The sequence below is a fragment of the Filicampus tigris genome, chromosome 13, assembly GCF_054856515.1.
Source record: "Filicampus tigris isolate MCC_2025a chromosome 13, RoL_Ftig_1.0, whole genome shotgun sequence".
Lineage (NCBI taxonomy): Eukaryota > Metazoa > Chordata > Actinopteri > Syngnathiformes > Syngnathidae > Filicampus > Filicampus tigris.
In genome coordinates, this window is record NC_141229.1 from 19,834,810 (window position 1) to 19,848,350 (window position 13,541).

The window sequence follows — 13,541 nt, forward strand, 5'->3', positions numbered from 1 at the left end:
CTTTTAAGAGGCTTCCATCTACTGCTACGACCCGCTTGGGGGAAGATAGCGGGGTCAGTGGGAGGTTGTTTTTTAAAACGTAGTCAGTGTCTATGAAATTGTCATCAGCCCCCGAGTCAATCAGCACCTGGACTGGCAACGAACGTTGTGATTCGTGAATCATAACTGGCACACGTGTTTGGGAGGAGATTCGGCACACCAATGCCTCCCTTCCTACTGGTGAGCCCCGTCTTTTGGCAGTTCGGAACAGCTGGCGATGAAGTGACCTCCCTGACCACAGTAGAGGCAGAGCTGATTCATCATACGCCGTCGTCGCTCAGCAGGGGTGAGTCGGGCCCTTCCCAACTGCATGGGTTTCACAGGGGAAGTTGACTTGCGCTGCGTTGAGGGGAGCGTTTTGTATTTTGTATACTGTATTTTGACTGTAGTATGTAATACTCTTCTGAGACCACAAGATGGCAGTGTAAGTGCCCACATATGTGTCCAAAATACCCACAGTTCCACGGTGCACACGTTTGTGGACACAAGAGCTAGAAAGTGCTGCCCACATGTGGCCACTAAGCCTTAGGAGGTTATATTATTTTTGAATTTGTATTTCCTTGCGTGCATTTTCCTTTATTTTATTGAATATGAAGAATGGCATAATTGTGGTTGTCTAAGGAAGATCTGAACTTCATATTCAGTTTGTCATTTAATTTGAATATACGATGTGTCGGGACAGGAGGATTCTGCTCAGTGGGAGAAATATTCAGGCCCACCCTGATTTTTCCAGGCCCACCCATTAGCCACTTTCTGGCTCTGCCCCTGATGTAAAGCATGAACTTACTACTAAATGTTTTTTTTCTAAAGTATAGAATAGGAACGTAGGTTCAATCATATGAAACGCATTTTCAGCATCCATTCATAATATCAAAGTAGCGTCCATCGATCTCCGACTTACATTGGAGCGATAGCGACAAACATTGTCAGAGCCTTGCCTTTTCTTAACAAACTCAGTCTGGTCTGGGCAATTATTGTAGTTCCAATCTAGTAGCAATCAAGAAATAATTTTATAATCTACATTTAACAAACTGAGGGGGCGGTAAGAGCTACATTGTCAACTATCTTTGTCAGGTTTGGGTAGCAACATAATAGTTGCTAATTCGAGAGTCGTGGCAGGATTTGGTGCTCCAGAGCCAATCCTTTGAGGGAGAGCGACACTCTCCAGAAACCGTTTCGCAGCAATGTTGTTTGTGTTATGATCAGATTTACCGTTTCGCAGCAATGTTGTTTGTGTTATAATCAGATTTATACAATTTTGTGTGTTTAAATTCTCATGAATCTCTTTCGTACCAGTCAGTAGTTTGCCCTCTTCAGTAACAATAGTATGGATAGGTCTATCAGAATCCTCCCTCTTAATCTGCCAAGCCAGACGTTTGCCAGTCTTGTCGCTATATTAAAAATACAATACAATTTACGAACAAAGTGCATGCATTTTGAAGCACACGAACTACGGTGCCTCAGAGAGACCCTACGTCGCAATTCTACCACCAATTTCTTCAGCAGAGGTACAAGCAAAATGTCATCACAAACGACTTCTAGTATTCCCTCAAGTGACGAAGTAATTGCATTGCATTTGTTATACACATGCTGTAGTGCATGATGTGGAGCAGCTACGTTCGCTAACTGTCTCCTTCAGGTATCCGTACCACAAAGATGGCGGCGAAACATGGCAGCCTCCTGTAGGGGAGGCGCGCCCTATGTAATATAATTAGAGATTACGTCACCTACGATTATATTTTTACAAATAAGTTTTGATAGAACAAATTTGCATATGATTAAATTAAGTGTTTTTTTAATGAACAAGCATTGAAAAATCAAAACATTCTACACATTGCCCTTTAAAGCTGATTTATCACAAAGTTTTCAAAATAATGAAAAACAGTAGTCAAAAAAAAAAACTTGTTTTCTTAAATTTCTAATGTATTTTAATGTCTGGTGCCAATGAAAGTGTAACAAGTGCCAAAACAAAATGTGGGATCACTAAAAGCACTATTTTTGCCAGTACAATGCAGAAGCTGTTTATGCAAGAACTTAAGAATTGATTTTGGCCATTAAAAAGAAAAATATAAAATGTCTCCATCAGCTCTTAAATTTATCTCTCATGAGTAGGTTTTGTTTTCATTTAAGTATTATTAAAAGAAAAATGTTAGTGGAACTAATATAAAGATCAATGTATGTGATTAAATCATCTAATCAAAATCTATTAAATCAGTGGAAAAAAGACAGATGGTTGAAAAATTATGTGCCTTCAGAGAAGGTGTAATGTGTGCATTTGGAAGAAAATTTTCTTGGATAATGATGAAATGAAGCAAATAATACTTTTATTGCTTTCCGCCTGTAGCCAGGTACCCTTCCGCCATCCGTCTATCCGCCTTTTTGTCCGGCCTGAACAAATAGTAATCGCCTATAGGCCAGTCCGCCTATCATTTTAAACGGGCTTCCGTTTGCATTTCCGTCTACAAAATGGGCGTCTGTCATAGGCGGATAGACGGACCGGTCCCTCACATAGGCGGAATGCCCAGCTCTGCTTTTTAATGATTCATGTACACACACGTTACACAGACGAGAAAGATTGGCCAAGTCATTTATTTTCAATCAGCAGCACCTTTTACCTGTTAGGGCACAATAGTGTTATTCAGACAGCGTTCTCGGTGCGTGACTTGTCTTGCCTCATCTCAACTGACTGTTCTTCTTCAAAATTACATCCAAACCATTTCTATTATGACAATCCCATGGCTATGCAGCTCAATTCACATACATCACAGTTTTATGTTATCAAAGAAACCACAATATGCATTATGTTCAATAACAAAGACTGCACTTCAACAAACTAGTGTTTTTAAATGTTCTTATAATATTTTATTAAATTGTTCTAATCCACTTTACTCCCTTAACTTACAGATGAACAATTTATATTTTCTTCAGGTGACAGGAAAACTAGTAGTCACTTTAATCCAAAACATCTGATGTGGACAACTATGGCTTCGACCACTGGCTAATAAAGACCCACACGTGTGCTTCTGAGCTTAGTTTAGCATTTAGCATACAACCCTTATTTTAGTAAAATAGTAGAATTGATACTGGCATCTCGAGACATGACATGTCCTGTTTAACATGAGCTTCGGCCACGACTTCAACCCTATACATTTCAGCACTAAATAAAAAAAAACTGACATACAATGACGTGTATCGTCTCCCGCGATCGCGTCGCACTTCGCGTCCGCCATTACAAGAATACGTCATAGTGAATCGCATTCACAAACTCTAACATAATTGTTCAAATATAGACTACTTAGCTCGACATTAATAATACATTCAAACACTCGTGACCATTTTCGACTCTTGTCTATCATTTCCATCTTATTTACAATCCAGTCTACCTGTCAGGGCACAATCGTGTTATTCAGACAACGTTCTCTTCTCGGTGCGCGGCTTGTTTTGCATCATCTCAAACTGACTGATCTTCATCAGTAGTCAGCCTCTGCTCTGATAAGCAAGGGTCTAAGCACCCTCTGCTGGCGAACCTTATATTGCTCTCTGATACAAATCAGACATCAAACCCATGTTATTAGTAGAAAATGACTTTCAGACATAAAAATAAAATTGTGTTAGGGCAACTATTTCTATGTACAGTATTCACTTTTATAATAGTGCCACACACATGGTCACTCACGCACTTCTGTAGTTCAGTAGTTCAATAGTTTTGCGTTATGTGCAAATAAATTATTTTGCAATCAAAAGCCCTTTTTGTGTTGTTTGTGGATGGAAATCATTATTTAGATGTTTGAGCTGTCACTAACAAAAATAGTAGTGTCAAAGTTGATTCATGCTTGAAATGCATGATTAAAACAAATAAATAATTTAACTTTTACCATAACCTTTTTCCCCCAGAAATTGAAATTTTGATTAAACTTAGCTATTTTCTAAATGCTTATTGATGGAGATTACATATAGGTAGAAACATACAACTTTTTGGGGTTAAAGAAGAGTGTCTAATCTTTCTTTTGGTATGTTCCATATTTATATAGCCAGGGCCGAACTTACCAACGGGTTTACGGAAATCTGTGGCCTCTCAGAGAAGAAAAAAAAACAATTCTGTTAATCACTTTACATTCTTGCCATGAGTTGACCAAGCTGCAGGTGATTCTGTGAAACACCAAGTTGCCGTTGCAGTACATTAAGTCTGCTCTAGGGGACCTATTGGAAGGCATGAAATTTCACATTGTCATTTGTCAGTCAGTCATGTCATCGTGGCATCTGCAGACCAATCACACACCCGTACCGTATACTATGACAATTTTCAGCCAATCCAGATGTCGAGGAAGTTCCTGTTATAGAGCTCCCAACATCACTTGACTGATCCCCATGTATATGTGTTTGTACGGAGACAATTGGAGACAAACAACTGTGAAGTCCATTAAAGTACGTTTTTCTTTATAGTGAAAATAAGAAGCATTGTTAGTCCATTCATGTTTAAATCTGTGATAAAGGCACACATTTAACAAGATGCATGGGTTAGTCAATAAAGGTGACAAGTTTATAGTTGAGTGTATGCGCATGTATGTATAAGTGAGATTGGGCTGCCATTTATTGGTTACACCCATGTAGGCCACTGATACCCGATATAAAGCCCAAAAAACATTCGATATCATGGTGAGTTTTGGTGAGAACAAAACATACAGATAGATATATACGCGGATATACTGATACATGGATACCGGCATGACATAGAGGACTGTGACGATGAAGACTGAGTGAATTAGCAAACCTTTTAATTCATAATTGATTTGCCTGCTGACTGCACTAAGATGCAAGAGCAACTATTAAAGACTGAAAATGTCCTTATGAAGGGTAAAGCAAGGCACATTTTTATACTGAGTGTTCTACTGTTATAGTCCATATTGTAATTGGAAAAAAAATGTTTAGCAATTCAAATGTTTTATGCAAATTAAAAATAAATAAATAGCTCAATGGCGGCACGGTGGACGACTGGTTAGCACGTCCGCCTCACAGTTCAGAGGTCGTGGGTTCGATCCCGGCTCCGACCTCCCTGTGTGGAGTTTGCATGTTCTCCCCGTGCCTGCGTGGGTTTCCCCCGGGCACTCCGGTTTCCTCCCACATTCCAAAAACATGCATGGTAAGTTGATTGGATACTCTAAATTGGCCCTAGGTGTGATTGTGAGTGCGGATGTTTGTCTCTGTGTGCCCTGCGATTGGCTGGCAACCAGTTCAGGGTGTCCCCCGCCTACTGCCCAAAGACAGCTGGGATAGGCTCCAGCACGCCCCGCGACCCTTGTGAGGAGAAGCGGTACAGATAATGGATGGATGGAAATAGCTCAATCATCTAAAATCAGGGGTCACCAACACGGTGCCCGCAGCGACCACATCAGTCGATCTGTCTAAAATGTTAATCGTGTTGCTATTCTTTTTTAATTACATTTACAGTGATGTCAATTTAAAAATTAATACATACAAACGTAAAAAAAAAAAACCACACGAACTTTGGCGTAGTATGGGTCGGAGGTCAGTCTAGTGGCGCATGACAAACCAGTTTTGCTGAGATGAGCTCGCGAGCGCTGCAAAGATGAGACGAACGCGTTTTCTACCCACAAAAACATGGCAGAAAAAAAGGAAACTTATTTTCACAGTGAATGGGAGGAAGAGTTCTTTTTTACTAACGTGAAAGAAAACGGTGTATCATTTGCGGTGCGACGGCTAAGCGGCACAACGTGGAGAGACACTTCAGTACATGTCACAAAAGCTACCATGCTAACTACCCACGGCATCCGCTCCAAAGCGAAACAGCACAGGACATTCAAGGTGCTATTGGAGGAGCTGTCGCTGAATATGGTGACCTGTTACTGCACACAGAAATCCGATGGCTGAGCAGGGGATGGATTTTGCAACGTTTTTTTGTCGCTTCTGGGTGAAATCAGAGAGTTCATGCAATCCAAAGGTGAAGACACCTCTCTGCTGGAGGACACTGAGTGGATACTTGACCTTGCATTTTTAACTGACATCACTGGGAAACTAAACCTTTTGAACTGTGAGCTGCAGGGCAAAGGTAAGACTGTAAGACCCTTTGTATTACTCAGTGCCCTTGAAGTAGCACTCAGTTTCAAAAAGGTTGGTGACCCCTGATCTATATACAATACAATACAATACAATTTTATTTATATAGCGCATTTCAAAACAGCTAGGGCTGTAACAAAGCACTTTACAATACAATAAATAAAACAAAAACAATAAAAGGCTGTGGTACATGTATTAATAAATATAGACATACATAATATATAAAATATAAATAAAAGCCAATAAATTTACATAAAACACTATATACATTTGACACCGGAAAAGAGCCCAAAAATTCAGGTCTGATCAAAAACCAGACAAAAGAAATGTGTCTTCATCTGGGTTTTAAAAATGGACAGAGAGGGGGCTTGACTAACAACCAATGGGAGGTCATTCCAGAGGGAAGGACCAGCGAAAGTAAAGGCTCGATCACCTCTGAGGCTCCACTTGGTCCTCGGCACCTCGAGCAGCGCCTGGTCCACAGACCTGAGGCTGCGGGAAGGTGCGTAGGAGTGGAGGAGCTCAGAGAGGTACGCCGGGGGGAGGCCATTTAATGATTTAAAGATAAATAGGAGAATCTTAAATTTCTTACCAAGAAAAGAACACTTTATGCAAGTATCAGCTGCACACACTGTTGTCTTGTAGGTTACAGAGCCATTTGAGTTGGTGGGAATGGACCTCATTGGCAAATTAAAGCCTACCAAAGGCCACCTGTACATTTGTGCTATGGTTGGATTATTTTACAAAGTGGACTGAGACTTATCCACTTAAAACAAAAAGGTCTAATGAAGTGAAACAGTGTGTGGTTGACTTCTTTTATAAGTTTGGAGCACCAAAAAGAATCCTGACTAAGCAAGGGAGATAATTTGTAAATGAGGTGTGTTACTTTGTTCACATGTTTTTTTTTTCTTTGAACGTGTGCTTATAAATTGACTCAGAATCCCTTTTGTTGCAGGTCAATTATAGCCTTTATGAACAGCTGGAAATACAGAGAAGCCTCTGTTCTCACCATCCACAAACAAATTGACAGGTTAAAAAAAAAAAAAAAAAGAATAGAACCATACAAAGTGCACAGGCCAGAATGTGTTTCACAAGAGGTAGAAGTTATAACTGCAGTATGTACTTTCAGGGCTCTCACTAAAAACTTGTAGACAATCCAGAAACATGGGATGTGCATTTTAAGTCATCTGTGTTTGCCCTCAGGATGGGGGGAAAAAAAAAAAAGCTGACTAATCAGTAATCCCCATTTTATTTATGTTTTGGTAGAGAGGCTTGTTACCCCTCCCAGGTCCCTGCCAACTTTCATGTGAATACACAGAACTGTTGCTAATAATCCCTCTTTCTCCTAAAAATATTTTGTCTCTTATTTGTCATTTCTTTCACATTGATCCTGAAACAGTTGAGGGAATTGCAGGTGACGAGTCTGTCCATTGGCCACTAGGAACTGCAACAAGGCAACATTAAATGTGGCCTAAGTGCAGAGAAGGTAAGGATGAGAAGGTATGAGTCATGTAGAGAGGACTATTTTGTTGTTGGGGACCAAGTCCTGAAGCAGAATGTGAGGAAGTAGCAGAGAAAGGGTGGCGAGAAGGATAGTGCAAGGCTGGCCCCTTTTACAATAGTTAAAGCAGAAGGAAAATCTGTGAGCCCGGTTTCAAAGGAGGGGAAGGATGCTGTCAGTGTGAATATTGACCAGCTCATCCCTTTCAATGAGCCAGGGCCCAGAATTCCTTGAAAATGGCCCAGGCAATCTCCATCTCCCCCTAATGTTTGTGGCTCCTTCCAAATCCCCCTTCTGTCCCTGGCTCTTCTCATCATCCACCTTCTCCTGAAGAGCAAACTACATCCCCATTAGTTTGCACTGCACAGAGGCCCACAATACCTAAATCTTCCCCTCCCCTCTACACTAGTGACTTCCTGCTAATGTAATTTATTTTCCTTTCAGCGATACAAGACATATGGACAGTAAAGATGTCGGTTAAGATTTTGTGGAGTAAAATTGACCCATACAAATTATTTACATCGGACTTGTGGAACCACCTTGGGACAGGGAGGCTCCTAGAGAGTTAAGTAGGTTAGTTTGGTGCCACTCTGAATTTAGGTCGAAATGACGTTTTTTGTGTATACTAATACTGTAGGTGGTAAATGAACTCTTGACAAGCACCATCAAAGACCACAAAACTGGAGTGAAAGGACATTTGAAAGACTCGTATGAAATGAAGGCAAGTCCAAGAGGCTTTAGGAAGGGAATGAACAGTTCAACAATTTTCAAAAATCAACTACCGGTATATTGTTCAGAACAATAAAGTTGGTTAAATACTGTAGTTCGATGCACTACCATATGACGTCCTGGTCGGGATAGTGTGTGAGAATAACCACTGGACACTTGTTGTAAATTGTCATACAGTAAAAAAATTAAATACAAAAATAAAAAAAGAAATTAAGTTATTATGTACCCAAAATAGAGATGGGCTGTCCTAATTGGTGCAGGAAAAAAATGCCTTAAGGGTCAAGTCATTCAGGGAAAAAAGTATTTTTACTTACACGTCAAATTGTATTAATGATTTCCACTTCATTGTTCAGGGACATTTTGGCGGCAAATGCATTGTAACATTTCAAGATGGACATGCACAACAACAAGTCATCCAGTGCAGAAAGACAGCACATCTTGTAATGTCCTTGTTTGCATGGTAAGTCTTACTTGTACACGCAAAGTATTCATTCAGGTACCTAAAATCCTAGTTTGCAGAGCTTCTCCTCACCAAAACTGCCACTGAGTTCAATGTGTCACTGCCACACTTTACAGATTTGATATGATACGTTCTTCTTGGCATTTTTTTCAGTCAAATTATATTACACAGGCAATCCACTACTGGCCACTTAGAACATTTATTTTCTGCATATTATGTGCAATCTTCCAATTCCAATCAATCTGCCGCAGTGTGCAACATGTTTATCACTCAATTGGCACCTTGTATTTGCATAGTAAAGTAAACTACCAAAAACAGTTGAAAATGTTGCATGTGCTACTATTTTTAAAAAAGTTGGTATCGATATTTGTTTAAGGAAATCAATACCAAATGAGTAACATGTGAGTATCGATATCAAAGGGCCATTCCCTTCAAGTTACTTTTGAAACTGACCACACTAAAACCAACATGTATCCAGCCAGCCCACTTGCTCACACGCGACTGTTTGTGTTAGGAATTGTCGTGGAACCAAAAGTAGGAAGGCAGGATGTGAACATGGAGTGCAATTAAAAGTATTTAATTTAAAGGAAACAAAAGGGAAAACAAGGTACTATGATAATACTAAAGGCCAAAGCAATAATAATGAAAAGAAACTAAACAAACACTAGGAAAAACAACTTGGATTTGACATTGACAGTAACAACAATATTGACACCACAATGATCCGACCAGGACTGAAGAAACAGGCACCTAAATGCAAACAAACTGACGAGACACAAGGAACACCTGGACAAGACACAAAGCGTTGGAGGGAGCTGATTGGGTAACACAAGGGCTTGGGTAAACGTGACAGGTGGACACAATAAGCTAATGAGACAGACAAAGGAACACAAGGAAAAACATGAAACTAAAGTGAAATACCAAACTCAAAGACAGACATGACAGTTAGTTAGACTTTTTTTTTCTTTTTAACTCCCCCCCAAGATAAAACATGGCGTATCGCATCGAGACTCTGTGTGGAAATTTATTTCATTTCATGAATGTAAAATACTGGGAAATAGGTTACCAAGTATGTTCGAATGGGCTTGCAAATACGTTCCAACCAACTCACAAATAAGTAGAAATGTATTTGACAATTTTATTTTATTTACCACACTTTCGTAGTGAGGATATAAAACACTTCTAAAATTTCCACAAACAGCTGTGAATCAATTAGCAAAACTGTTCATCAGTTTTTCCCATATCATTTCATTAGACATTGACGACATTTGAACCAACCTGCATGTGATGCATGGAATGGTACCTTGTGAATGAATTCACCATGACACTGTCAATTTAATTGTTATTTAATTGTGATTTGTGGTTGCAGTACAAAGTCTACTTCATAACGTTAGCATGTTACCTTTTGCGTTTTACAATAGAAGGTGTAATATGAGCAACCAAAACGGTATATCCACACAAATTTTGAATTTGTTTTGTTTTTATTGTTCAACTTAGCATTGAACCTTAAACATAAAGGTAGTTCGTGCAATCACAAAAGTTAAATGCTTTATTTTTTCTATTTTATTTTTATTTGGGCATATAGGACCCTTGGTTTACATGGCTCTTGAGTTTATGTTTGTGGGTTGTTTTGGGTAGGGCTTTATTCATGAGGCACAGTGTCTGACGGGAGTGACAGAAAATTGGGGAAACACCCTGACTGACTCTTGAGTTTTTGATGAAATTTGATTGTGTGTAAAAAACAAAACAAGCTTCTCTCAGCTTGTAACCAGTGTTGCCAACTCTTCAGTAAGGAAAGTAGCTATTGGCTGTCCTAAAAATCGCCATAAGTCGCTAAACGACCCAATTTGCATAATTGCACTTTTGACTGTACACTTTAGACTCGGGGTCGGCAACCCGCGGCTCCAGAGACGCATGCGGCTCTTTCATCTTTATGTTGCGGCTCTGTCTGGCTTGGGATAATAAATTAAAAGTGTCCGATTTAAGTGTATTGTAACGTCTTCCAAAGATACGACGTCAGACGTAACATAGTTATATCCCGTTTTATTATTCCAGCACGGCTAATGTGGGCCGTAGTCAACTCCAACTACATGTCAACAACAGTTCCGTCATACGGATCTCTGGTCCTTCGCCTTCTGTTCACTCCTCACACTCGCACATCCCTCCAGTCCAGCGAGTCGCGTGATTAGGTCAGGAACCTCGGAAACAACACATCTTAGCAAAACACAAATGTCACCAGAAATACAGATAACCCAATTCGTAACAGTATGTTATTTGTCTCAAAAATATGTATCATATCTTCAATTAAGTCAACATTTTTAAAGTCTTTCTTCAGACCTTGTGCAATTTCTGTGATCAGCATTCGCCTTCACCAGAGACGTTTGATTGCACAGGAAACAGCTGGCATGAGTGGCTGCCTGCTGCCAGCGATACCAAAAGTGCACAATATCTGAAGTATTTTATTTGTGTGTGTTCGTTTGCTTAGTTGTTGTTCTAAACTGTAAGATTATTGTGACCTCGAAATTTGAAAATAAAATTATATAATCACTGTCGACCAAAAATCTCAGACGTCCAAATTTTTTAAATCACAAAATTGTTTCTAATGGTACGTTCCTACTTCATCTGTAATTTGTATGCAATTCTAGCCTAATTAAAGCGTGAAAATAGCAAATACTCAAACAAAGCACGATTTCACGGCCGGAAGTGTGTGCGACACGACTGTCTACTGATTACAGCCTTTTAGTTAAGCAATAATGAGAGAAAATAATAAGGTTCGCTGTATTGCATTGGATTGTTTAATATGGAGCGATGCTTTGTTGCAAAAAGACCCCCTCACGTGTGTCATGCAGTAGGTCTACATTTCATTTGAATATACACCTTTGTCGCGGTTAGTTGGAATATTGTTTTATTTACTGCACCACTCATGGCTTTAAACCTGAAAGGTGTTCTGTGAAGGCACAATTATAACGCCTGCATCGCAAGCGTGAATCAGCGTATTGTACGCGTAGTAGAGAGAAGCAAGCGTTAAAAAAACATCTTGTGTGCGTGCATGTGGACGGTTTTGTACACGCGAAACACATTTTTGAACGCACAAAACATTTTTTGTGTACGCGGTACAGTGATCCCTCACTACTTCGCGCTTCAACTTTCGCGCCCTCAGTGCATCGCGGATTTTTCAGAAGCAATCATAACAAATTAAAAATGAAACAACACAGCCATATCGGCAGCTATAGTGCAGAAAGACGCATTGTTCCAAAGATATGAGTTGACTCGGAGGCTTTGTACATACCCGCAGGCACTCATAAAAGGCGCGTGACTGGTTCCAAGCGCGAGATCGACCAACGACAGCACAAGTGGATTTACTTTTTCCACTTGTGTAGTGTATGTGAGCTGACTGGGTGCGCATCATCGCAGCCTCTCGCTAGTCTCGTCCACACTAACAAACTAACAGCCCTTTTGAACAACGCTCTGTTCGCAAACTCATAACGTGATTCAAATGTGCCGTTCGACAGCTTTGTTTACAAGTTTTGAGCGGAGCGCGGGCGCTCAGCCACTCGGCAAGCACAAACGTACTCAGCGCGACAATGACGACGAAACAAACAACTTTATGTTCGGAAACTCATAACCTTATTCAAATGTGCTGTTGATTTGGTCAGAGTCAATACTCTGATACTTTCTCCTCCGTATGTGTAATGATGTGTTTGCTCTAATAAAGTTTTGTAAAAATCGGATCGTACAGTACAACAGCTGTGTTTATGAGTCGTGAGCGCAGCGTGCTCCCGGCCGGCACGGATGGCTTAGAAATCGGCAAATAAAGTGTGAAAGTATTTGTTAGTTTTGTCTTAGCTTGTCTTAAAACAACTTACCTTAACTACAATCCCGCATTGCATTTTATCCAAAGGACTTTGTTGATGTTATTGTGCAAAGAGAAAGTTAAGGCATGATTCCCTTCGGCGGCCGAGCTTCTTCTTCGTTTTTAAATGAAGTAGGAGGCAACAAAGGGAACGAAGAAGGAGAAGAAGGGAAAGAAGAAGAAGGAGCGAAAAGAAGAAGAAGCGGCCGTTTTTACTTTCACTTTGCACAACAACGACGACGACGACAAGCGTTTTAAAGTGCAGGATTGGATAAATGACACTACGGCATTCTAGTTAAGGTAAGTCTATTTTATGATAACAATAAAAACTTTAACGTAGTTTTTTGCGAACGTTCCGTCGTAATCGTCTGCTGACGCGGTTGAAGCTCAATTCTTCTCACAGCCTGCAGCTTGGTATTTATTCTTCATTTTGAATTTTTAAGTTAAATTGATTGTGTAACAAGTATTTAGAACTGTGGGAACCATGTCTGGGGTTAGCAACAGCGTAACAGAGCTGCCTGGGGCGGCATGGCTCAGTGGTAGAGTGGTCGTTTCCCAACCCGGAGGTTGTGAGATCGATCCCCGGCCATTGTGACCATGTCGAAGTATCCTTGAGCAAGATACTGAACCCCCATTTGCTCCTGATGCTGCGTCATCAGTAGGTAGATGAGGTACAGTGTAAAGCGCTTTGAGTACCCAAGGTAGAAAAGCGCTATATAAGTGACAGCCCATAAATCCCTCCAAAATAAAACTGTACAATAAATAAAATAATAATAATAATCATAATAATAATAATAATAAGTCTGACGCTACTTCGCGTCGGGTTCTGGTCCCCATTAAAAGCAATAAATGAGGGATCACTGTATTTCACATTACATACACGC